Source organism: Cyprinodon variegatus, unplaced genomic scaffold, assembly GCF_000732505.1.
Source record: "Cyprinodon variegatus isolate N-32 unplaced genomic scaffold, C_variegatus-1.0 Scaffold40, whole genome shotgun sequence".
In the NCBI taxonomy this organism is placed as follows: Eukaryota; Metazoa; Chordata; class Actinopteri; order Cyprinodontiformes; family Cyprinodontidae; genus Cyprinodon; species Cyprinodon variegatus.
Window position 1 is genome coordinate 653,638 of NW_015150493.1, and position 27,783 is coordinate 681,420.

The 27,783-nt window shown below is 37.7% G+C and overlaps 1 long non-coding RNA gene across 2 annotated transcripts in view; it reads left to right on the forward strand.

Moving 5' to 3' along the window:
- Positions 1-27,783, forward strand: part of LOC107081751 — a 149,950-nt gene that overhangs the window by 59,233 nt on the left and 62,934 nt on the right. The window contains exon 3 of one of the 2 annotated variants that reach the window (XR_001481109.1): positions 24,790-24,929. The exons of the other annotated variant lie outside the window; for it this stretch is intronic. This is a non-coding gene — a long non-coding RNA (uncharacterized LOC107081751). The remainder of the gene's footprint in view (positions 1-24,789; positions 24,930-27,783) is intronic. 2 annotated transcript variants of the gene reach the window in all.

The window sequence follows — 27,783 nt, forward strand, 5'->3', positions numbered from 1 at the left end:
TATCATTTATATGGTACACCTAATTCCTCTTGGATCTACTGTTCTTTGTCTATCAGGACTACTTGGAAATCAAGAAAAAACTATTTATTTTGTTCCTGTGAAACAATAATAACTTAGTGCGGCTGAAATTGAACCTGCATAACCCAGACATTAAATACAAGAATAAGCATCATTGGAAAACCCCTAGAAAATAATGTAAACCTGCTCAGAAGAAAGATATTTTCATGGGTATTTATTATTTGAATATACAATACCTACATAGTCAATTCCACAGTGTTAAATATGTGGTGTCAAAGTACATTGAGTCTTTTAGAGTTATTACAACAACAACAAACAGAGCATATGGGACCAAATGCACCCAGATTAGTGTTAAGTGTTACTTGAACACTGCAAAATGTGTATAAATTAACTTTTGTATGCAACTCAATCAGTAAAGCAACAATTTCTAACATTTCTATTTAACAATTAAGATCTTCTGGATATGTTGAGCATTAAGCACACCTTTAAGTCAGGAACCCTTAACAAGAAAGAGTCAACACTAGGGAAGTGTTTTTTTTATATCAGAAGCTGTAGTGGCAATCTTCGATTAAAACCAATGATGATCAAACAGGATGATGATGAAGGTCGGCTATCACTCTGCAGAAGCATGGTGTATTTATGGAGACTAAAGGAAACAGAAACAACTTAACTGCTAAAACTAAAGCAATCAACAGCTATTTGATTGACAGGACCCCTGGGTGCCTGGTCCCCATGGGACCCGGTTTGAGTGTCAAACCATTAGGGCTGACAGTCAGCAATGACTTACTGATGAAGAATCTTTGCCTATTGTGCTAAACAGACATCATTATGCTCAATCTAATATTGTTATTCATGCAAATTATGCAGATATGATGACACGTGGGAAATGTTGTCACTTAAGCAAAGTTGTTGAGCCTCAAACAAAGTTTGTGTTTTAACTAGTTTCATTTAAAGGCTAGCTGATCAAATTTGACTCTGGTAACGTGGAGTAAAGGGAAAGTGCTCAGGCTCAACAAGGCTCCTACTTTTGTCCCTGATGTGCTTTTAGATTAAAAAAGTACTTCTTTTAGGTGTGTTTTTGTATGGTCGTTGGCTCATAGAGGTTGGAGTTTGAGCATTTTCCGTATTCTTATCTTGCTCGTTTTAATTATAGGACATATTCAGCATCATGTTCAATGCTGAATATGTCACACTAGAATATTCATGACCAAAGTTAGTCGAAAGTAAAAAGGGGAAGAAAGTAAGATGTAACAGTAATTATTTAAAGACCTTGTGCAGCAAATTCTCAAGGGAGAATTTGAGCCACCAGATTTATGTGTGTGTCTCTGTAGACATGTGTTTGTGTGCATCTGTCATCCTTGGCTCACCGTACCTGGACACACCAGGGGAGCATGGAGAACTCTTTTGGCTTAACTAGAAGATCTATCTGTCGGTCTGCTTCCCTCTGTGCTGAAGTGGCTAGTTAGCATACAAGCTTCCTTGCATGTGTATTTAGCCTGCATGGGTTGTCTGTCCATGTGCATGTGTGTGTGTATATATGCATGTGTTAAGGCCTCATCTCAAGTCTCACTGGAGACTTGTTGTCTAAGATTAATGAAGGTCACCGGAATCCTCAAAAGTATTCCAATAATTAAGGCTTTGTTTATCAAAAACAAGTTATATTAAGAGCAAAAAGATTCATGGTAATTATTCATAATCTTAACAATTCAAGTGTAGCCACCTCATTTGTGCCTTTAATTCTTCTTGTTAATGTTTTGCATAAATCTGCATAATTACTTGAGATGCCTGTTGTATTTTTGACAGCTACTCAGTTCGTGTGCACTAAAGGGTATCAAATGTGCCTCACACTGCATGCTAAAAAAGTGCTTGTGTGTGGCTGGAGCACCCAGAGCATATTTCAGCCATCAAGCCCCGCTACTGAAGGCTGTAAAGCATGCAGAGAATGGGGCGTTTTCTATCAAACGGAGTAAATTAATGCTTCCATATCTGGTACTCAGATTGAAAGCTTTAAGTGAGACAAGCTAAAAAAAAATCCTATTCAGGAGTAACAGCATCCAAAAATTAACCCCTGCCGTAAAGGTAAAGGGTGAAATGCTTAGTTTTAAAATATGCAGCCCTTTTTAGAATCAGAAATCAGAATCAGAATGCCTTTTAAGGCTATCTTCACTTATACTACATCCGGTGTCCACTCAATCATCAACTGAGAAAAGTTGCCGTGTTGCAGTCCACACTCAGAGCCATCAACTCTTAATTCGAAACTTACAATTTTACGTCTACTTTACACTTTCTGTGTATGACTTCCCGTCTGGCTCATCTGAAGATTAGAAACTGATTCCTTTTACTCGTCATCTTTCTCAAATGGACTGCATCCCCACAAACAGCAAGCAACGTAGGGGAACTCTACGTCAGGCTGCAGTGCAACAGAGGCAGTATGAATTACCACACTGGCTAGAAAGGCTGCTATTTGTTAAGGATCAAGCATGCACATATTAAGGTGTCTCTGTTAATGAGGGATAAAAGAGCTGTAACAGTACTGATCTCTCAGTCTGCATTTTCAATTAATATGGCAATGAGCAAAACACAGAAACTTCTAACTGATAAACGGTGGTTGTACTCCTGCATGTTCAGAGCAAACCTTTTTCATGACAGAGGATGATATTTATTTATAAAATAAAGACTGAATTTTATTAGCTAAAGCAGTTTATCCGAACCCTAATCCTCTACTGCCCTTGCCCTTCATTTGTTAGATGTGTCTCAGCAGCAATCAAGTCTTGGAGAAGCCTTGTCATCCCTCATTCATATAAGTCTGGTGTGTGGCACAAAGGATAAGCATAAAAATAAAGAAATAAACATAAAAACAAGTCCTTAAACATCGTTTTTTAAGTATTTATGGATCATTGCTATGTTCATCTAGCATGTCTGCTTCTCCCTCCTTGAATCTTCAGTTGGCCTTGGCAGAAGGCCGTTCATACTGAAAGTGATTCTGCTGGAGATGTATTCCTGTTATAAAGGAGTCTTTCCTCTCCACTGTTACTTTAAGCAGGCCTGTTGTGAGGGATAGCAGTAGCATCGATGACATTATCTAAGGGAATATCTACTGTTGCCACATTCTTATCAGGTTTTTGTATTCTTTTTGTTAATTTTTAAACTTTTACGAATGTCCCACATCAGATTCAACAAACGTTCTTAACTTCAATACATTAAATGATTGTAAATGATCCTCGTAAATGTGATGCAGTCTACCACATTAGCGTGGGTTCCTGAGAAATGTAATCTGCATAATTACCGTGCCAATAATGCGATGAGGCTACATATAAGTGGAAAGGTTACAACTTCCTACACTTTTCAGAAGGTGTTAATTCATAAAAATGGTATTTTACTTGTTTGAAGATCGAAGATCTGACTGAGAGCAGGGCAGCAGAATTAAAGGACCAGTAAAAGCCAAGCAGTGGGTAATAAATTACAAGTGCGGTACATGATGTGTTTGGACTGATACAGAAGTAAAAAAAAAAGTGAATTAAAACTTCGGATGGAGGCTTAACATGAGTTTGCCATCAACCAACACAACAACATTCTGCAAAATCTCCTTTTACACAAGACACCTGTACTGTACAGTCCAGACCACATTTGTCATCCATTCATTGTACTCTCCATTTCTCTGATGCACAAACAACAAATATGTAACAACAAAGCCAAGGAGCAGCGATGGAGTGAAGTGAATGCAAGTCTTGTGTTGCTGAAGTCTCCATCCATTTTCTGTTCCAGATGTTTTTTCAATAGTAGTTTGATCTCTGAATGTTCTTTCTTTAAATTAAATGACAATAAATTAAACCAGTGTTTCCTGGATACTGATGTGCCATCTGCAAAAGTAGTGACCGATTGTTCTGTCCTAAATGAATAAAAATGTAATTGATAATTGTGGAGTTGCATAATATATATCGATTTGACCTAATAAGATGGGCAATAAGCTTAAATAACAGCTGATTGATTCTGCAAGACTCCTATGTCAAGTGTGGAGCACTCATAAAATTTGTTTTTGCCTGAGAGAAAATTAGAAATGGTAAATGTGACATTTTTTTTATCCATCTGCATGATCCGATGCACTTCACCTGTAAAGTGCCTTGCGATGACATGTTGTAAATGTTATAAATTGATAATTATTATACTGCTGTAGTATGGTACCATTATTCCTTCCACATTTTACAGAATTTTGCACGTTGTTTTGAAATAGCACAATTAAAAACAACATAAATGTATGTACTGTTCATGAACAGCAGAAAAAATTAAATTTTGATCGACTTTGATTAATTGTTTGAAATTCTGTGATTACTACACAGAAGTACTAAATAAAGATGTTAATGTTTAGTCCAGTTCTGTGTGTTAAATATCTAGGTGTTTGTATATGAATGTGGGTCTTTTAGATACATTTTTGTGATTTTGATCATGTTTCACATTTTATTGTCACATACTGGCGCTGGTCTTGGTCTTGACTGTGTCTGGACTTCCCTCGGTCTTGGTCTTGACTTGGTCTCGGACCCTAAAAGTCTTGGTCTTGTCTCGGTCTCGATACACTCTGGTCTTGGTCTTGTCTTGGTCTCGGGTTAGGTGGTCTTGACCACAACACTGCTTAGCATTGGGCGAGACACTTCACCTGCATTGTCTACTGATGGTGGTCAGAGGCCCGGTGGCGCCAGTGTACGGCAGCCCCGCTTCTGTCAGTGAGCCCCAGCACAGCTGTGGCTACAAAAGTGCTATATACGTAAAGACCATTAGATGTCAGGTCTGCAGCAGTGAAGCCTCTCCTTTTCTTCTAATGTGCTCCACTCCTCTAGCATCTCAAAGTTTCTTGTAGCTTAGAGAGAAGTGTTGCAGAATTATCTATTTTTGTGGCAATCTAGCTTAGAATTTGGCCACCAGGTTCACTTTGATCGTTCTGCACATTCTGGTCTTTGGCCTGTAGCCTTCTGTCACATTGACTCCTCATGGTGAACCATAACCAGTTTCAAAAGTTCACCAATTACTTTTTGTTCTGTGTTTCTCACTCAAAAAACAGATATGCTATGTAACCGTTTCTACACAGATAGATGTGAATGACTTTAATATGCAATTTGTCTTTAATTTCTTCCATTCTGGCCTGAAGGTGGTATATACATGTGGACTCAAAAAAAATTAAAGGATGATAAATGTCAGCAAATCTAACATAGATATTTTTTTGGGGAACTGAAGAAGTGGTTAATAATAGTGAATAAATGATTTAAACAAAGGGGCTGTTTTTTTAACTTACAAAAGGGAAAGGTGATCTTAATAGTGTTTCTTTGTTTGCTAAATTAAAATAATTGCCTTCTTTATATACCATAGTAATCTTTGTCCAACTTAGTCCTTTTATGATTTAAAATAGAGGTCACTAGCCTTTTTAAGGCTTAGAGCTCCTGCATGGGTACTGAGTCATAGGAAGAACTACCAATAATGACCTATGAAAGGAGGTGTCAGTGTTCACCAAAACTTTATGCATAAAGAAACATGTTTTTAATGTTTCTCTTAATTTCTAATGTTCTTTTAAAAGATTTTTTATTTTATTTTGAAAGCTCAAATGCAAGTGTGATTAAAAAAAGAAGAGTATCAGAATAAAATTACATTTCAAACTTAGACCAGTGGTGAGTTGTGTTGACCCTTGATTTAAAGCAAACAAGCATTTCAAAAGAGCACTAAAAAAGCAGAAAAAGAAGTGAACTATTGAGGGGCACATACTTCTTCACAGCACTGGAAAGTGAAGCTGTCCTATTAGTGCTATGACATAAGTGATCTAATTTAGCCCCCCATCCCTCCTTAATTTGTGGTTGCTTAGCATGCAAAAAGCATGGACATTAATGCATGCATGATTTGAGTGCACTGGGCGATGATTTTAATAAATAGGCAGTATGTGGAGGCCGCAGGTCAATAGTGTTTTGATTCGTCTTCCGCAGAGGTAGAAAAGTCTGTGAATGATGTGAAAAAGGTGAGGCTACACTTTACACCAGGTTTATTATACCAACCAGTTGCCTGATTATCGTGGCTGTTTTTCCTTCACCTTTGTGTTAATGTTTTTGCACAGACTTTCCTATATCCATATGTGTAGGCTGCTTTCTCGTTCTCTCTGTGCTGCTTGTGTGTTGTCCACTGTGTCCACCTTCTGTATGTAAATCAACCTTATGCCCCAGCTTAGAGAAACATACGGCTCTGATGTTAATTGTAATGTCTGATGAACTAAAGTTATGAAATTGAAAAAGATGTAGGAGGAGAAGCAATAAGACAAAGAGAGGGCATGATTGGAAAGAAGTAAAAAAAGAAAAAAAAAAAACACTGAAGGCTTCCAACTTTCTTTAATTATGTTTACCCAACAGGCTTTGCTTCCTCATTTAAATAGCAAAAACATCTGGCCACGTCGCGCCACTAGCATGGCGGTGGTAGTCAAGCAAATCTTGTGGAAAATAATGAAATTAGATCCCTTGTGCTGTGACAGTGGAAGGGCAGAAGACATCCGCTCCATGTTAATAAAATTCCCATGAATGAGTGAATACAATTAGGAAATTGTCAGTGGCGGCAGTGAACTTTTGTAGCTCACTGATGTTTGCATCATTCGATTAAGGCAGCAATTTGGACTTGTTTATTTGCGTCTGTTGTGGCTTTTATTAATTGTGACCTAGCAGTGATTGGCCTGCGATTAAAGCAGTCACATATGATGTGGCTGAGAGTGAGGGATGGATCGCTGGGTTGGCTGATATACAGCATGCTTTTAGTGTTGCTTTATTTGTCCCCGAGAATGTGTCTATGGGAAATCGGGCAGTTGTGTATGGGTTTGTGTACTGTACATACACCTATACTGCATAATTGTTTGTTGCAACTCTCCATACTGTATACTGTATAATGTATAATATGGGGACAACTGGAAAGACATAATAGGTGAAGTTGATTGTATATTTACTTAAGAGGCATAGACAGCAGTGTTTGTCTATACAGACTTCAGTTCATTGACATAAATCACTTCAAATGTTCTGGGTTTTTATCATCCCACTTCTGGGGTCTGGTTCCTCTTTTTGAGTGTCTTTTGTAAATTTGAAGTAGCGTCCCTCTACCCTTCTTTCTCTGTGCTTTCAGAGGAGGAGGCTGTGTTTACCTTAGAGCTTCAAGCAGGGAAAGGAAAGGATTACATTTGTGGAAATGAGTTGTCATTTCAGGAGGTAATAACGGATTTGGGCCTGAGAGCTCGACAAACACAACGCGGGCAGAGCGTGTAGGATGAAACATGGGAGCTGCAGAAGTAAATGTGGTGAACGCGTCCATTGTGGATGTGTGAGCACGGGAAGGATGGATCAAAAAATTTTCTCACACACAAGCTGTGTCACGCTATCCTTGTGGGGACTTCCACTGACTTCCATTCATATAGCATTAATTTCTATGCCCTAACCCTGACCTTTACCCAACCTGAACCATTACCAACTCATACCTAAACCTAACCTTAACTTGGTTTACAATTTAGTCCTAAACCTAACCCCCATCCCAAGAAAAGAACTTCTCGTCATTGAGACCAGTCTTTGGTCCCCACAAATACTTATAAATCCCCAAGTTATAGCATATTGCAGGGAAATTGTCTCCACATGGTAACAAAAAGGCAGTCAGGCATATACACACACACACACACACACACACACACACACACACACACACACACACACACACACACACACACACACACACACACACACACACACACACACATGTCTGATTATTTGGCTGGACATCTGACCAAAAGACAGAGTTGTGTTGGATTCTGTTGATGTGCCTGGCGGATGGTGCTGGGTTGGATAGACTACTTCAGTTTTTTAAATCTTTAGTCCATTTAAACGTAATCATTTATATCCCTGTTGCTTGATTTGGTTCATCCTACCAGCACAACTATTCAGGATTTTCTGACAACCATGTTTTTGCCTTGGCTGGCCTCAGAACTGCCTTTGCTGCATTTTATGCTGTCTTAAAATGTCTTGTAGTATGGAAATCCATATACTTGCCTGCCAAGCAGACCTCTTTAGTTTTTCCCGTACTCTGAATATGGTGACCTTTTTCACCATGCAGGAGTTTGCCAAACTTATTAAGCACAGGCCTTCTTCCTCTGTCTCAAATCATATGTAAAGCTGGGTAGAGTTTTTCTGATCCACTGATGTTTTGACAAAAGCAAAAATGCATTCATGAATTATTAGCAGAGGCTGAGGAAGGTTTATAATACGTAGGACTGATGTTACAACCAACTTCATGTGAGCCCATCCTAGACACTGTATGGTAGGAAGAGTCTCCTTAAAAACCAAATTATGGATATACCCATCACTAATCGCCAATACATTAACTTACTTACATCTACATTAGAATTTTATATTTTTTAATAGAACTGTACCTAAAAACAGTGTCATTCAGTACCAGTCTACCCCAGTCTCAAGATTCCATTAACATAAAAACAAAAGAGTTTTGTTTGAGAAAAAAGAACAAAACCAAACTCACAGGTTGTGCCTACCATTAGGGGTCTCTAGATGATCATTTTCTAGGCTTTCCATGTACTGCATTTGATGTTTAATGACGGAAACATATGTAGGTGTCCTGATGGGGCTGAAATGCTTATTCCAGGCAGCGTGGAGGTAAGGGGCAAAGGGTTTTAGTTAAGTAAGAACCACATACTAGCAAAGACATTTTACCATGTGCAGCGGTGAAGCCATGAAATCGCCAGGCTTTTTGCTATTAATGACACCCGAGGTATGAAAAGCCAGGGGACTTATAGTTTCTCCACTTTTCATTGAGAATATCATTAGTCTGAGATGGGAGATTTCCTGGAGGTGAGGTGGTGAGGTAAAGGCCTACATTTGTGTGAGTGTGTGTTCATTATGTGTGTGAGTCTCTAAGCATTTACATCTGTGAGAAGAAAGGGAATGCGTACAAGTATCTATTTGTGAATTTTTGTGTGTTTGCAATACACATGCATCTGTGTGTGTGTGTCAAAAGACAGATGGGTAATGGCCCCTGTGCAGAGAGCGGGGCCCTGTGTAACGTGCAGCTCTGATTGCAGACCTGATTACCTGCCATATGCTAGCTGAAGGGTTGAGGGCCGGACCAAATGAGAACAGTATGCAAACGTTAAAGCAGCATTTTTATAGTGCAGTCATTATACCCCCGCTCTGGCAAATGAAAATGAGCATGGCAGGGAGGGAAAATAATGAAGTCATAAAAAACGGACGGGTCACGGTGCATGGCCGCCACCTCCCAGCTATAATCCCAAGGAAGGGTCCCCTGCTATGATGTCAGTAAAGCATTGCTTTGAGCGCATGGTTGGCTGTATTCCAATGGAAAGTTTCCAAAGAGGGAAGGTGGCACTTAAAGTTCAAACTGGGTCTCTCTTGAAGTCAGAAAATTAGAGCCAAACATGTTTTTATATGGGATTCCATCTCCCTAAGTGTGATGTGAATAGGTTCAACCAGTTTATGCGGTCTTTATTAGTCATGCAGCATACAGGGCTAAACTGACCTTGCAAGATGATCATTGACTCTACTTTGAAAAGACTTGTTATCCTAGGATTAACACTAACCAATTATTGCAGCCAAATGAGCATAGACAAAAATATCTGTCTGTTTTGCTATGTTGTAACCTCTGTCATCTCTACATATGACGGAGGATAACAGGAATTCTTCAGAGGAAAAAGAAGAGTGATAAAATGATATCCGAGGGGTTGATAGGAATGGAGGAATTATAAGTGTTGCAAAATGATACATTACGGTAAATAGGAATCAAGACACAAGATACTATTAATGTTTAGCAAAACTTAACTTTATGGCATATTCTTTTATGGTTACAGTTTTTCATTAGTAAATTATTTCAGTTTTAGCATTGAATGGTTTTAACAAACACGTGCTGAATTGCAAACCTTGTTCCAATAATAAACGTTTTTTTTACTCATCAAATTTAAAATAAAATCATGTCAACATCACAATGTTTTCATTCTTCAAACATCCATGTGGCATCTATCAGTCTTTGAAGATGCTGTGATTCCCTCCAAGTTGGCTAAAGAAAAATAATATAAATCCCACCAGAACCTCCAAAAATGAATGAAAAATTCGTTGCCATAGAAAAAACTGACTAATCCTTCTGATTTTTCATAATTGGAGAAGTTCAAATATATTAAAATATGATGTGATGTAAGGATGGGAGGTGGCTGAAGGATAGCAGTCTCATGTAGTGTAGCACAGGCTCTCAAGTGTGTCGTAGTAAAAAAAAAGAGCTCAGGTGAAAAGCAACCCTCCAGATTTATCATGTTTCCATTTAACTCTAATGCAAATTTTAAGTTACGTTTTAAAAGTTCAACAAAAGGAAATTTAAATTTTTGGTGTTTCTATTTGGTTTAAATAGAATTATTCTGGTACCTGAAAGCATAATATCCTTTCATGCGTCCCCATTATGTTGTCACGGATGGCTGAATTAACGGGAGGTAGAGGCTCAATCCAGCACACCACAGATCAAAGTTTTATTGAATGTGTTGCTATCAGGTAAGTTCTTCTTAGGTTAACATGTCAGCTAGTAATAGAGATGTGGCTTCCAGCCATGTTTATGGACATAGTAAAAACATCTCTGAAGATGCAGACAACAAAAACAGCTGATCAGTCATGTGATGTAAAAGTTCGCTACACCAGAGCTGATTTGAAAGAAAGGGTCCATCTCCCGTTTTGTTCATTAAAACTTTTTTTGCAAAAGCCAAAAACCACCTCAAGCATAACTAAAAACTTTATTGCAAATTAGAATTTTTCTTTTTTTTTTGCTTATAAACTTTTTTGATGCAAAACTTCATAATGCACATAAGAAAAGGCTGATTGAAACACACCTAGTGTGTCCACTGTAGAGCGTGGTGGTATGGGGAACTAATCTGAATTTTTCCTGATCAAATCCCCTAAGAGAAATCATGGAAGGCACCTGATTATGTGTAATGGGGTATAATCCCTTCTTACCAGGAATGGAACGGATGCCTTGGGATTCCACTAATTGGAGAATATTGTTCGCAAGACATTTGTGTGGGAAACTCTCCTAGATCTGTTATTCCAATGGTCAAGTGTATATCCAAGTCAATGGATGGATGGATGGATGGATGGATGGATGGATGGATGGATGGATGGAAGGAAGGAAGGAAGGAAGGAAGGAAGGAATGAATCTCTTTTTTTATTCTATAGGTCCTGTCCAAATCTTTGCTAAACAGTAAACGTTCTATAAAATGATTTGTTAAGCCAATTTGATCAACTTTCAGCAATACCCAAGCTGGTGAAAGACTCGCTTTTAATGTCAGCTGTTTCTTCATAAAAACACACAATGTCTTCAGATAAAGCTTTACTTAGTTTTTACATCTCCCCCTTGGTCCTATGATCCTTCCTGAAAAAGACACCAAGACACTTCAAAGCCCAGTGCTACGAAAATAAAATAAATGCTGATTTAAAGGAAGTACTCCAACATTTTCTAGTTCAGAACCATGGACTCAGACTTTGAGGTGATGACTCTCACCCTAATGGCCTCATGCTGTATATGTCCACAAACCTCTTCAGCACACAAAACACTGTTGCTTAAAGAAGCCGACAGAACAACCTAATGTAGTTAAGTAAACATGAGGGTGACATTCCTAAACCAGACAACTTTCTCCCCTGACTACATCTGTATATACTATTCATAAACTGGTACTTACGTAGGATTATGAGCAATTTACAAAAAAGAACTAATTATATCTACAAAGAACATAGTTTGTTTTGGTGAAAACCCAATAGATTTCTACTCTTCTTATGTACAACTCTGGTTGTAAAATAACCCTTGAAAAAAAAAATTAATTCTGTGCATTTTACTCAATATGCGTGCCGTGTTGGGAAAACTGATTCCCATGTAACCCCCTGGGAATCCCACCTTCCCCCAAACCTGTTAGAAGTATGTCTTAGGAATGACTTTTGTGGCCAGGGGCTTCCCATCCCTTTTCCTATTTCCCTCCATCAGGAGAAAAGGGGGGACTTGTGCATAATCCTAAAGCCCATTGTGGCCTAGTTAGTGGGAAGGGAACATGCCTCTCCAACTGGTCGTGCCTTTGTATGTGGGTCAGCTTCATTCAAATTCTCTTTCATTCCAGTTCTTCTTCCGACACTGTGGCCCATCATTAGCTGTAATATAGGTCACCCCAGGCTTTGTGAGGCTCCAGCCCCATTTGCATTCTTGATTCAGAAGTCGCAGTCATGGGGTGACTGTAGGTAAGAAGGTGGGAAGCTAACGGGGTAAAGATAGCATCAGAGGTAAAGGCAAAGCTTTTATCACTTTTGATGAAAGGATGGGGTCAGCCTGGATACATACTTTAAAGGATCTGGTTGTTTTCCCAGTGGAAAGAAGATAAAACGGCCATAGTTTCAGGTTGAAATGTAGCATAATTTTACTTCTCTCCTTATTGGAGTAAAAAAAGAGAAAAACAAGGTCACTGTTTTAAACACTTTCTAAGCATAATCAGATTTTAGGAAGTCATCAAGGTAAAAATGCTGTCGTTTAAAAAGATCTATTCAAAAAAAGTCAATTTCTTGTAAAGAGTGGCCTTAAACACCTTCATAAGCAAAAACAGGTCTATTCAACCGCATTCGTAAAATATTGGTTTAAGGTTGTGACAATGACCCAAAAGCAAAATGGAGCCTTTCTGGTGTCAGTATTCATCTGAAACACATTAATAACTCATGTCAGGAAGTGCCAACTGTGGCTTTTAACAACTGTTGCAAAGAATAAATTAAAGACACATCTTTAATATAATGTCAGGGTCATAATATTTATCACAGAGTGTCACAATACCTGTCTATCTACTGTCTCATTTGTTGCTTATCAGTTTTATTCAAATATTCATGTTGAACCTAACATTGTCTTCCATATCCAGTTTTCTTTATTCATTTAGGAGAAAGAAGTTATGTTTTTTGGTGTTTGTTATCAGCCACTAATCTGTTTGAAGGGATATTTAAGATCAGCTTATTTTTCCTGATCAGCTTCTACCAACCTTGATTGTTCGCTCTTGTGGTTTTATTAATACAAGTGTTGATGCAATGTTCATTCATTTTCTGTAAAAAAAAAACAAACAAACAAAAAAAAAAACTCTGAACTTTCTCTTTCTGGTTTTGCAGCAAAATAACCCCCTGTGTTTTTAATATATTCATGGTCAGAGTTTCTTTACAATACTCTAATCCAATGAATCCTAATTAGCTTTGCTTGCAAGTTAATTTGGCAAAAAGTCGATCTCATTCTCAAAGTTATTTGGACTCTGTCAGGGCCATCTCTTGTCAGCAATCTGGTGTGTGGTGTTCCCACATAAGATCTTAAAGTATAGTAATGTAGATAATCACTGGTTCAGGAACATCTGGATCTTAAATTATCTTTTTCAGATTATTCGGTTCTGTTGGCATCTACAGGTCATTGTATTTAGGTTGCACTGCAGTTTAACAGAAATAGATGAATTGTTTTCTGCAAGACTGGAGTCACTCTGTGCCTCAAGAGGAGGAGCTTCCCTTCGTGCCTCGTTCATACAGAACTCTTACTTTATCACCCTTCTACATTTTAACCCTCAACTATGGTTTAGAGATATGGACCATGACTGAATGAGATTCCAGAGACAAGTGACTGAAATAAGCTTTCATTATTAACAGATTAACGGATGGATCAATTTTTTGTCAAATGCTAGGAGTGAATAGACCGGTTACCCCCCCCCCCTTTTTTTTTTCCTAATCGGCAATAAAACAATAAAACTGGCAAATTGTGAGCGTCTGTTAGAAGAATATGTCTTTACACCAGAATCTACACAAGTTTTCACAATATCTTCTGTGTGGGATAATGTTCAAACAGAAATTATCGTATGACAAAAAAATGAGCATAGTTGTGACCTAAACTTAGCTGCCTGACGTCTGCTGCAACTCCAGTGTTTAGTATGTAAAGGAAAGAGAGTGTATTGACATATTTTTCTTCCTTGGGAAATTGCATATTTCCTCCTTAATTGATATTGGAGATGTTATCATCAAACGGATGCAGCCCTCGTTTTTGGACCTGCAAAGGCTTCACAGTGGTGTGTTAAGGGCAAAGTATGGAATCTGTGCTGAATAAGGCCATGCATTATTAATGTCTCACTTTTCTCCCTCTTTTAACAACCCTTCTGTCCTCTTCAGGATGGACATTTGGCTCCATGGTGTCTTTTTTAAAATCTAACACCAGGAGTGGGAAGGCGGACAGTGAAGAAAAGGCAATCTTATAACCAGTCTGTTTAAAATATCTGTTTGGTTGAAGTAAAACAAGCAATTGGGCATTAGACTGCCTCAACATGGCTGAATCTAGTTTTCTTCCCTTCCTTGTGTGGATTTTCATACATCTAAAGAACCTGGAGTACACACTGCACACCGACGGTCTGACTTTTTGCACTCCCTTGTCACTTCCCTCTCTGGCTTCCCCGTCTCTCTATTAATTGATCCAAACAAGACTAAGATTATCTCTGCTCCTGTGCAAAAAATGCAGGAGTCACTGCCATCTCTTTCAAGATACCAGAAGACGAGACAGACAGAACTTTGGCTGAAACTCCTCTGTCACCTTAATTCCTGACGGGAAGCGCGTTAATATCGCCTCACCCCACCCTACCCTAAACCCTTTCCCTCTTATCTCCATCCGGAGCCTCTTTTGATGTCCCAACTCTAATCAACTTGTCCGGGGCCGAGGGATGCGCGCCTGACACGGGACAATCGCCAGAATCTAAATCGTTACATCTCCTCTGACATTATGGTGGCATTTTTGTCGTGGCAGAGGTAAGAAAAAGTACGAATTGGTTCAGTGGGGACCGTGGTTCTTTCCATCAGGGTGTGGAGGAAGGAGGGGGTTGTTGGGGTGGGTGGCATATTCATATTAGTGTGGAATTAGGCACCTTTTTAGATGTGGAGGAAATCTAGTGTCGGCAAAGAGAGCGCTGGAGTCCACACATGTCCTTATCAGGGGATGGCGGAGGCCCTATTCACACCAGCTCCTATCAGCATAATTCTTTTTGACATTTCAGATACGCATCTTTTGTGAAAGCTTCCAACGAGGCAGTCTGGTATGTTGTCAAATAAAGCTCACACACCTTACATGTTTACTACTAAAATATCAGCCTTTTAAATATGTGTCAGGATATTGGCTTTTATCAGGTAATCTGTTAACTATTGTCCAATCCACTTTCATTATCTCAGCTTTTGGTAGGGGTTAGTAGTGCATGCATGTGTTTCGACTGACTGAAATGAACAAATGCGAAAGATGACCAATTAGGATAAATTGATCCTTTCGGTTTCCAGTCTGTTTCTGTTACAAATAGGTGACTGTCAGTGTCTGCACTTCAGTTATGTTTGAGAACAATGATTGCTTGTTCCTTTACAAATTAATCTAAACCTACTTAAAGTTGAGTTAACCTTATGAGCTCAGCACAGAAGGCTAGTTTCAGAGGCTTTACTCGCTATTCTTTACCTTAGTAGACAATGGATCCAAACTAAAGCAGTATTCCCTTTGGTTGTGTGTGCATAGAGCCAGTAGATGCCAACATCTTTAATATCTAGGAATAACTCCACAATGCTGGCCTTGAGGCTCAATTCCAAATTTCTGAAGAAATTTTGATTATTTTCTGCATGGTCTTGCACATTGCTTCTGAAATGTGGCCAACCTCAGATTCCATTCTGAACATTTCAGAGCCCCACAGAAGGCCTGTGTCAGTGTCACACAGTGAAGGGGTTGTTTTTGGAAGTAGTAACACATTTTGGGATTTTTGGGCTATTGTAGGTTGTCGATGAAATGTAACATGAGTGTTCAGGCTGCAGATGCTTTAAAAAACTATGTGCTATGTATCCTGTTTAGTTCTACAGATGACACAATCGCATCTTTTTGGAGTTGAAAAGATCAGAATTGGGCTGTTCTGACTGCCATGGAACAGTTGGATATTCCAACTGCCATTTGTTTCCAAGTTTGAAGACATTTCGCTTCCCATTCAGGAAGCTTTTACAATTCAAAATGTCAGGAAAGGCGTTGAGTTTGATACAGTAGCCAAACAAAGCCTTGTTTTTGTTTAGAAAACATGCAAATTGAAACGGACGAATGGGTTTTGGGTGGACCCATTTAGCTTCTTTTATTAGCCTTCATTGCCTCATACCTGCCAGGCCTTCCATTCCCCTGTAAAGGGTTGGGGTTTCAATGATGACTATCATCGCAAAACAAGGCCTTGTTGGGCCACTGTATAAAGCCTCGAACTCAATGCTATTCCTGACATTTTGAATTGAAAAAGCTTCCTGGATAGGAAGTGAAATGTCTTCAAACTTGGAAACAAAGTCCAGTGGATTGTTATTTTTTCACTTTTTTGGAATGACTATGGCCTGGATGACTAAGAATCTTCACCAACAAACAGTTAGATATGAGTTGCATATGGGTGAAAATATCTGTTTTTTATAGTCGCATCTGTCTGTAGTGTGAATATAACCTCAGAAGTCTTACAGAATTCTGTTACAGCTTTCAAAAAAGGTCAAGTAGCACAAAACGGTGCCTTGTTAAAGAATTTGTACTCCTTAAACTGCAGCCTGTTCAAACTATCCAGTCCATTTTGCTGTCCAATATTTTTACCATTAAAAACCAGAAAACAGGGCTTACTTTTGCTTTCAGGATTTGTAGCCTTTATTGGTCTCAGCTCTTTATTCAATTAATGCTTAATTAATGTTCTCTTAGTTCACGTGGAAAGACATATCTCAGTAAGTTTGCAGTTGTGCCTGGTCCTACCAATGTTAGACTCAAAAATGAACTTGGCTTAGATACAGTTTTAAAATTTCCCACAACCATCTGTTGTAATGATTGGACCTAACAAAGTTATTTGCTCAAGAAATTTCTGAAGCCATTACAAACTGTATTAATCGTGAGATGAAGTCCCATAGGTTGCCTCTTCTTAATAAAAATGCAACTTCTGGAGGTAGTTTATTGTTTTAAGGTGTCTGTGGGTCAAGTCAATAAAGATATTGTTTTCAATCACCAGGTAGTATGTTTGACTTAAGTTTCTGTGCCCCTAGGCAAGGCACTTTCCCAAATTCCATTTTGAGTTTTAAATTAATGTATAAAAGTAAGTTTTATTAGGTGAATGTGGCTCTTGTGTAAAATGCTTTGATTGATAATTGTGGCTAAAAATCTGCTTTAATGAACTCCATTTTGAAATTAACAATTTAATATGTATTATCCAGTAAATGGTTAAAATAAAGTTTTAGAGGGTCCTAACTGCAAACAACTAGTTACAAGATAAACGCTTACATCTTAGTAGCAACCCCACCTCATCGTTATCTTTTTCCTGTCTGAAAAAGAGGTATTAAAAAATAAAGGCCTTTAGTTCTTTATACCCCTGAGTATCCACAGATCCATTATATCTATTATTTTTCATTTACCACTCCTAATAAAATTGTCTAAATTCATATACTGTATGTCTCACTTCTATGTTTAATATTTATTTGCAAAAATAGTTGAGAACTATGTTATTTCCCGTCACTTCACGGCTATGTGCAACTTTGAATTGGTTGGTTTGTTGGTGTAAAATTCCAAATAAAGGCATAAAAACCATATTCAAAAGTAGATGGATTAGAGTTCATTTGCAAGGGATTTGCTAAATGTATTTTACTGCATAATTTCTATGAGCTTTGACGAACATTAGAATAGAATAGAATAGAATAGAATAGAATAGAATAGAATAGAACAGAAACTCACTTTATTGTCCCACAATGGGGAAATTCTGGTGTTTTCAGCAGCAAAAGGATATTAGGGTAAATGTTGCCTCTCAAATTAAGAAGGATGGTGTGAATTACTGTATGGCCATTAAGGAAACAGTTTTTCAGAATATGTTAAGATAATAAAAAAATGTGATTGATTAAAATAAAAACTATTTTTACTTGATTTACAAGCTGTGTTTGCTTTAAGAGAGAGAAAAATAATCATGCTTTGCACAAAGCAATGGCAACCAAAGTTGTTTTAGACAAAGGTGTTTATTCTTTTTTAGCTTCAAAAACGAAAGACAAAATAAGGGACTGAAAGGAAATGTCACTAATAGGACAGAAATAATCAACAGAAGACAGCTGCCATACATGCATGCTCATATGTTAGAGGGCTGTGGCCAGTCAGCCACATAATAGAACAATCACTCTGTCACTCATCCTCTGTTATTCCTGTGACTGGTATTCCGTTTTAAATTGAGCACATACAGACACACACACACACACATGCAAAATCTTATTTTCTTTTGTCCTTTTTCTTCTCCTGTCATCTTTGTCTTTTCTGTCCCACTCTTTGTTATGTTCCTCTTTCAAATCTGTCCTTGGTCAGCATTCTCCTCTATTCCTTCCTCACGATGCATTGTAGGTTCTTGGCATGCAACCATTTTAATGTGTCTTTGTCACCTCTGAGCTCAGTTTTGTCCTGTGGACACCTGTGTTTCAAAAAGCAAACTCTGACACATCAGACATAAATCGCAAAGGAGAGATCAAACCTATAGTCTCTTACAATTTATATATATATATATATATATATATATATATATATATATATATATATATATATATATATATATATATATATATANTGTGTGTGTGTAAAATCAGTGTCAGTGAAGAATAGGAATAGGTACAATTATAATGTCTTTCTAAGATGTTTTCATTCTTTTTCAGATAGATGGAAAAAAAGAAACAACTAAAAATGTTCACTTTTGGTCCATACAGTCCACAATTAAGAATGTCTGGACTCAAAAAAATTAAGTCAACCATTAATGTCTGACACTAGAACATTATATATCAGATTATATATGTAATATAGAAATAATGATGTTTTGATCATTATAAATTGTGTCTGATAAAGATTACATTGAATTTCAAACAAAGTTATACTTGGTCAAATAGGAACCTGTCCAGGGCCCTATACAACCAATAGGGTTCAACCTAACTGGTTTCTCACATAGCCCAAAAATACTGGAAAACTGTTACTAAGTGATATGAGATTTTAAGATTCTTTTATTAACTTATAAAGTCTTAAATGGATTAGCTCCTCCTTATCTTAGAGACCTTATAAAATTCCAGTCTGTGTCGAGAAGTCTAAGTTCAAATAATCAATTATTTATGACAGTTCCTCGGACTTGACTCAAGAGGAAAGGAGATCTGGCCTTCTCTGTTGTTGCTCAAATTCTGTGAAACCATTTAACATTTCAAATTAAATCTGTCCATAGCCTGGTTCATTTTAAATCGCTTCTTAAAACTTATTTTTATTCTTCGGTTTTTAATTGAAGCAGCGTTTCACATTCAGTCATGTTAATTGGTGTTGTTGTCTTTCCTGTAAAGCACTTTGGTGCAGTTTTATACCTGTTTTTAAAGTGCTATACAAATAAATTTGACATTGACATAGGGAACAATCAGTTTGAGCTAGCCTCAAACAAAGCAGACTGCTGTCAGTTTCACCCCAAATTATCATGTGTCTGACATTTTGTTGTCACAAATATCACTTTATTACTTGTCCATTACAGTTCCAACCCAACAAAAAGAAAACACATATCTTCCTTGAAAGTGCGGGTATGTTTATCCAGTGTGGTGTTTTTTTTCCTGTAAGAAAAAAAAACCTTTAAATAATTTCAGTGGAATAAATTCAATAGAGTATTTTAATGGTTTTATTTGTTGCTGTTGATTCGTTGCAACACCAGTTCTGATTAATCATTTTTCTCACTCGTATGTCTAGTAAAAAAGGTCACATTTTTTAAACAAGTCTATTTTTAAAAATATAGATATGAAATGATAAAGAGCAGCAAGTAAAGAGACAGTATGTTTAGCATAGCATAGCCTAATATTACTTACCCTCCCCCCGTTCTCCTAAAATAAATAAAAAACACCTTGAAAAAAAATAATTCAAACTCATTAACATTTGTGAAATTATTTTGTATGAGTCTGGCAGCAATGCTATCTCTTACCTGGATAAATAAGTGTTGTTTTTGATATCAGTTTACCAAAATAAAAAAGGAATAAACCAAACTCACACTTCAATTTCCATTCGGTTATCTCTTAACATTAAGGTTTTACAGTTAAAACAAGGTAATCTTTTCTGAAATAAAAAGCTTAAATAATTAACATTCTGTGATTTTAGTTTCTGTTTCAGAACCATAATTATTTTACAACCTCTTTATTCTAAAACATGTGCAAAGGACAAAGATTGAGTTCCATATTGTAATTGTATTGTCTTGGTTAATTTTCTGACACCTAGCCTGCTTAGTGTTATCTAAAACATGTTATGTTTGGTTTTTAATCCAATAAGCAATTCTAAAAAAAAAAATGTTCAAGGAATGTGAGTATTACTTTGCATTAACAGAATGGACATAAAGCAGAATGCTTTTAACAGAAATAGACCTTGGTGAGGATTTTCTAAATTAGTATTAGCTCTGATATTGTTCAACAGTTTTTTTCTGAATTTATTAGCTTCTAAAATGCTGCTTTGAGTGCAGCTTAGTTTAAAGGTCATCATTTGGCTTAAATCGGGCTTTTTTTCTTTTTTAAATTAATATTCTATCATGTAAAACCTGGGACCATATCTAACATCATTTTCTTTGTATCTAATTTCTGGTCATATCACTGCTTTTAACCAATCAATACATTTTTTATATATTTCTTTAACAACATCCACAGTAGCTTTGGCCGATGTTAAAGATTATTGTCCTATTGGAAAGAGAAACTCCACTGAGAAAATAACCATAAATAATCAATTAATCAAACTGAAGTTTTTAATGTTGAAAAGATTTGTAAAGGTTACAGGTATACTTACTTTCAGAGGTCACAGTAAAAATCATGTCCTGCAGTTTTATGCTGCATGGGGTGTGTTGGCCTAAAGGGTTAGAGCTGTACGCTTGTGCTATGAGAAGGTTGCAAGTACCCGGCTTTGGGTACCTCAGGAATCCAAAGCCTCCACTATGGGTTCCTGAGTAAAACCCTCAACCCCACACTAATCCCAGGATCCACACAATGGCAGCCAAGGGGATGGGTGCAGAAAAAGGGAGGGAATTTCCCCACTGTGGGACAATAAAGGGTTATATGTTTTTTACATTAAGCTGTGAACATTGAAGAAATAAAAATGAAATGTTTCATACTCAAAAGTGTTTTGCAATTGTAAAACGGGAAATTATTAAACGCACTGATGTTTATTTTCTTATTAATTAATTAATTTAGACAATTGATAAAATATCTCTTTGAAACAAGAAAGATAAAGAAAACTCAGGTTTTCCTTAGAGCTGCATGTTTCTCTACAGACATTCCTTCTCAGTCTGGTGGCATATTTTCAATCATTATTAAAGTGTTGACAGCTTGAGGCTTGAAGGCTTTAACCTCTGCTACTTTTGGTGTTTGATAAAAGGCGAAGCCACTATCAATCTTTATTGTCTGGCCTGCGCACTGTAATTGCATTCAATAGTCCACTGATTCCCTTGTCTGCACTAATGTTGGGGACCAAAGGGGAGCCACATGCTTTGACTGCAGCAAACACACACGACAAACCACCCCAATGCAGATAGAAACTCAGATGTTCAGATGCAGAGGTCAAGCTTTTATTGTGGAAAGAAATCGAGGGAGGTTGTGAAGACTGTTAAATGCAAAAAAGAATATGCAGAGTAACACAGAGAGTGGGGAGCACTCGGGCCCTACTTGATAAATTGTTGACAGTGTAGATTGTGAGCAGCTGTGCGGCCAATGAAGAGGATTCATTGTCTGGTCAGATTGTTTATTTGATGGCTGTTGAGAGTGTGTGTGAGCGATGGTGATGTCACCATCAGGGAAGGGCACATATTAAAATTCAAATTTAAGCAACCCTAAGGAGGGAGGCAGAAAAGATAGGAGGAGCAGGAAAGCTGGAGGAGTGCCAAAGTCTTGATTGGATCTGAGCGAATAGCAAGGAGTCTGACGGAAAGGGAAGAGGGTGGAGGAACCTGGAGAGAGACAGCCGGCATGAAGGGGGGGAAAAAAGTGTGGGTGTGTTGTTTTAATATCGTCCTGTAGCACCTCAAGCACATCCTAATGAAATCCAACGGCGGGCTTTTCCGTTGTAATTTTCCATCCCCCGTTGGAGTTTACCGGATTATGAAGTGCGTTTGAGAGCTTCTTTTCTCTCTCTCTCTTTTTTTTATGTGTGTGTGTGTTTGAGCTGTTTTGATTACATATCAACCATCTTCACTGGGAAACCTGCAGTGCATTTTGCAGAGCTTCACACTGTGGACGGCCGCGATAAGACAGACATGCCAGGCAGGTAATAGATTTGGGCTCATAGTCATATCCATGTGGAGCACACAAAGCCAAAAACCCTGTGGATCAAGCCAGATAAAAAGCAGCCATTTGATATTGGTTATTCCATTACTGTTCCCAAACTATTGGTTGATAGATTTCTAAGTATGTCCCAACCAGAAGTCTTTTTTTATTGATCAGGGTTGCAGAGATAACCTCTCTTATTTTACATTAGCCACAACATTACATGTAATGTAATGGAATTAGCTCGTGGCTAATTAGATCTAAATAATTATGTTCCTGATTAAATACACACACACAGCATATTTTCCTATGCATAAAAAAAAATACACGTTCATGTGGTGATTAGTGTTGAAGAAAGCAGGCATAAACTGTACTGCGACCTTTGGCAAAATAACTTGGGAAGAATTTCAAGAGTTTCAAGAATTAAATTGCGTCTTTTAAATGTATTATTGCATTAAGTCAAATAACCTGCATGAAAATGTCAACCTTTAGAATAAGTACAATAAATGGCTTTGAAATTTTTGCTTTTTTATCAACAAAAAAAATAAATAAATGTATGAGGGACACAAATATCTTGAAGCAAAAGACTTGTACGATATCTCTTGCTTGTAAAAGAAAAAGAAAGTGTTTCTTTAAATACCATGGAAAGTACTTCTTAATTGTTTGAATTCTATTGTATTTGAATAATACAGTTTTACTGTTTTTATTCTTTTATTTTGTTACAATATACTGTATTTCTAAAAGCGAACCACCCCCCCCAAAGATTTCATGTGTAATTACATAACATGTTGAATTATCTGGCAAAGCAAAGCTTTTAATCCTTATTTATTTTTAACTTGATAATAATAAAAAGAATATCAGAACTGTTTTAATAAGGTATTCCTGATGTATATATCCTACAACTAAGAAACACAGTGGTGTTTACTTTTATTCTGTAATTTGACTCTAGAACATGATTTAGCAACATCAGCATTAGATTTAAATATCTAATAACCTATTTGGAAATTTTGAAAAATGTAAAAAAAAACTTTTAAAAGTGAGCGTACATTTGTTGATTATTTTTAGGTTACTGAGTTCCTGATTTACATTTGCTGCTACTCTTATGTTTCTCTGTCCTACTTGATCAAGGTCAGTTTACTAATGTCATTGTAAAGCTAAATTGAAATGTTCAGAACTGTGGCTCTGTCTCCCAACTATTAACAGTAAGAAAAAAAAACTCCACAGCATGATTACTAAATAGTCGTCATAACTATGTGTGTATCTGTGTGCATTAATGTAAAATTGTGACCATTCAATTCTATGTCCGCTGTTCCTAATGATGTCTGTGTCCACGGCTTCTTTATGCATGCTTTTATGTGTGTGCATACATTTGCATGATACACGCATACACTCAGTGTCAGCGGAGCTTGCAGCTTACACACTGCATTCAGTAATACATTGCTGAATATCAAAGGAAATTACCCTTCACCTCAGTGCATGGATCTTAGCGAGTTCCTTAACCAGAGGAATGGGCTTTGAACCAGGCAGATTCCCCCAGGGTCTGTATCCCGGCCCCTCCCCGGAACGCCACGCCGGATAAGGCCCGTAATTCCCACTTTTAGGTTTCCATTAATCTGATCCTGACACAGGGGAGACGGGCTGCTTTGCATATCGCCTCCCCAAGATGGAGGGCTATTTACATGATCGCCTCCAGATTGAATATGATCAGTTGCCCTCCTCCTCTTCCTCCGTCGTCATCTGGAGCTGGGGTGTTTGGGGGGGTAGAAAAAAAATCTGGATTTTTTTTTTCAGCTTGTATTTGCTGCATTATCATGGATGAAATATTATTCACTCAGGTATATTCACCATAGCATTTAAATATGTCTCAAGTAAGACTTGATGGATACATGTTGCCTATATTATGAGTTCCCTTGACGAACAGAATTTTTTTCTCTTCTTTTTTTATGAACGTGACAGCAAAGATGGAAAGATCGACCCATTTATCATTGCTCACAGATAGTGCTAATGTGAGGAGAACTACACTGGCACCCTCACCCACCTCACCCCTCTCCCAACAAATGTGAGGAACACCAGTGAACAGTCCTCCATTAGAAACCATGAAGGCAAACCCCCATGTAAATGCATCTGTAATGAACGGCGCGTACAGGAGGTGCATTATTCTCTTTCTGCTACATTTATTCCTGAATATCAAATGAATATGATAAATGTGGAGCGAGGAGGCGGCTTTGAGGGGACAGAGCGGGGAAGGGGGAGCAAAGTAAGCTGAGGATATGAGATGAGTGATATTGTTATTACACCGCCACCAATGAGCAGCAGAAGTTGAGACGGTTTGAGGCACACATCCCCAGCTGATACGTCCATCACTACCTGTCCCTTCAGCTGCTTTCATTTCAGTTTTGTTTTTTCTTTTTCATTTGGTTTTATTCAGCAGGTCAAGCAGTGACACAATTCCACGCCAATGTGAGTCGCAGTTGTGAGCCAGTACACAGAGAGTCAACAACGACGGGATGGCGACCGAAAAAAAGCAAAGAAACAAGCCCCTGCTCTAACTGTGGCTGTAAAGCATTGGTAAGGAATTTTAACAGGATGTACTTTATTTTGCTTAACTTATTTCAACCTTTTTTTGTCTGTTACAATCCCACCTCACCTGATTAGATTTTTTTTTTTTTTTTAGCTTGTGAGATGCTTCAAATAGGACACGGTCACTCCCGTGATCGCTCCTTATAAACAACACAATAGAAATCAACTGTGCGTCCTTACTCACTTTGTCTCAGGCTGTTTCCAGAGCTGAGGAAGGCCTCCCAGCTAACCACCCACCCACCCCCCCTTCCCTAAGTGCATTTCATGCTTTTAATTGACACCGCCGCATGTTAATTTGAAGCATGTCACGGATGTGTCACACCCGTAAGCCGCCAGTGTCCGACCTCATGTAATGTCGAATTACACTCCTGCTGCTCATCGCCGTGACAATAGATAAGCTTCTCCTAGGCAACGGCAAACGGTTCAAAGAGTCATGTGTAACTGAGGTAGTTTCTTATTTTTGTCTGCTGCCTGCATCCTTCCCCCACATCCAGGTTATGACACACCTGACAAAGCTGTAAAGATTATACTGTAGCGGTTCAATTTTTAGCTAGTTGGAATTAAAACAACACTAAGAGGACAGTGAAAGGGTGACTTTGGTATATTCAAAACCTAAGAGACTACACCGAAATGGTGCATTTCAGGCTTACAACAACAACAAACATAAACAAAAGTACATTTTTAGAGGAAAAAAAGGCTAGACCCAAATGATTCCCAAAGTGGAAAAGCCTGATTGAAAAAGAGTTTAAACAAGTTTTTTTTTAAAACCTTGTAGGCCTATTTTTTAAAATAAAATAAACATTATATAATTTTTTTCTATGTTTTATTACTTTTTAAATGGCAGGTCAGTTAGAACAAAAAAGGAAACTTTTAACCGGCATCACGGCATTGAGATTTTATAATTGCTGGTTGGCGTTTTGCAGGTTTCCAATGTGATTTTGATGATTAATTTCTAATCATGAGCTCCAAAGCTTTGAGGCTGGAGACCCTCCATGCCGTTACACTAATCTTGACCTCCTGCTGTAGATTCTCTTAGAATCCAAGCAAAGGTTTGATAAGGTATTGACATAAAATTTGATGGGTCTAGACATGATGTTGAAGGAGAAATATCTGTATTTTAATGATGATTTTTATAGTGCAGTACTTGGAAGCAGTAACCTAAAACCCATCCTTTCTTTCGAAAGCCTTCATAAAGTAAGCCTAATCTTTGAAATCTCATTTAAAAAATTTCTGCATAGAGCCTTTGGAACGAAAATATAAACCACATTACAGTATATGTCTTTATTGACAATAATAGATAAAGGCTATACTTATAAGATAGATATTTTGATCTAAATTTGTTAAACTATCAGTATCACCTGTTTTAGTACTATTCTTTTTTTTTGTGCCCTAAAGGAACTAGGATTTGTAAGACACACATTACCTGGTTTTTACCTTTCAAGCAAGATAAATCATCATGAGATTTGTGAAGTCACAAACTTCCAAAAAATACATCTTGCTAGAAGCCAGCAGAGGCACTAGTCTCCATACAAAAATGTTTCGGACCAATCAAATGTACTTACGTGTATGACGTCAACCAGAGGCAGAAGGCTGACGAAAAACAAACATCACTGCGCCAGTTTTAACTATAATGCTATCTATTTCTTTTTTAAAAACAAGCAAAGGAAGGCAAATTTTGCCTTTGTGGATAAGGAGGTGTGTGCGCTTTCCCCTGACTGGATTCGGTGATAGTTTGATTGGTTAGTTAACTCTGCTAGCTGTGAATAAAATCAAGCTGCTACAGCCGCTTTGATTAGCTAAACACTTGACAAGGGAGGAAGATAACCCATCAGCTCGAATAATTGTACTAAATATCCCTCCCTTTAGTAAACACTTTCTACATGAGGCTTTCCAGATATGAATAGTTCAATTGGAATTCGACACAGTTTCAATCAGTTACAACTGCCTAAGAATCATGCAAACTTAGAAAAAAAAACAAAAAAAAAACATAAATTGAAACTAAAGCTCTTATCAAATATTTACACAAACTATTTACCCAATTTAAATCGTTCTGGTGATATGTTTACATAAGGCCATCCTACAGGCTTGTCCCGTTAGCTATGTTTTCTGCGCATGCGCACTTTCAGGCATATACGTGTGGTGAGCTACTGTTTCAGACAGTCACTGAAGCTCACCTTTTTTTCTTGTGGTTCTTTGAAAATGACTGAGGGTCCTAAGAGAAAAAGTATCAATGAAGTGTATGAGAAGAAAGGAAAGGCCTCAGAAGAGGCGGATATATTCTGGAATGCTTTGCACGGAGAGCTCTCCTCGCAAAGCATTATGGGATTTGCTGTCACAGTGGCCTGCTGTCGACACCCAACAGTGGCAACTAATACCATAGATTAGTGAAGGAGGAGTTATGTGACCAACGGGAGCAAAAAGTTGTGATCATCTTTTCACACGGTCAGTTAACTGAGTTCGCTATAAAGTCCACTAGTCCCTGCTCTATATAGTGATTGAGGGATTTGGGGGTTAGAGCTGAAATTCGGACACAGTAAGCTTATATGAGCTATGAGAACTGCAACTTTTAAACAACATGCATGAGGAGAAATTGGCTTGTGCATGCTCTCCACGCATTTAATAGGCGTTCCCTCTCGGGAGCGGGTACAGAGTTGTGCATGTGCATTTTTGTGTGGAGAGGACGGATTCTTCAAAGATTCTCAAAAATTCCTTCACAAATCCTTTAAGTTAGAATTAAATTTACAAACTTGACATCCACTGCATGTGTTTTGTTGTCACCAAGATAACTCTGGCAGATGAATATGTTGAAGACTGCCGATTAGATATTTGATATGTCTTTTTG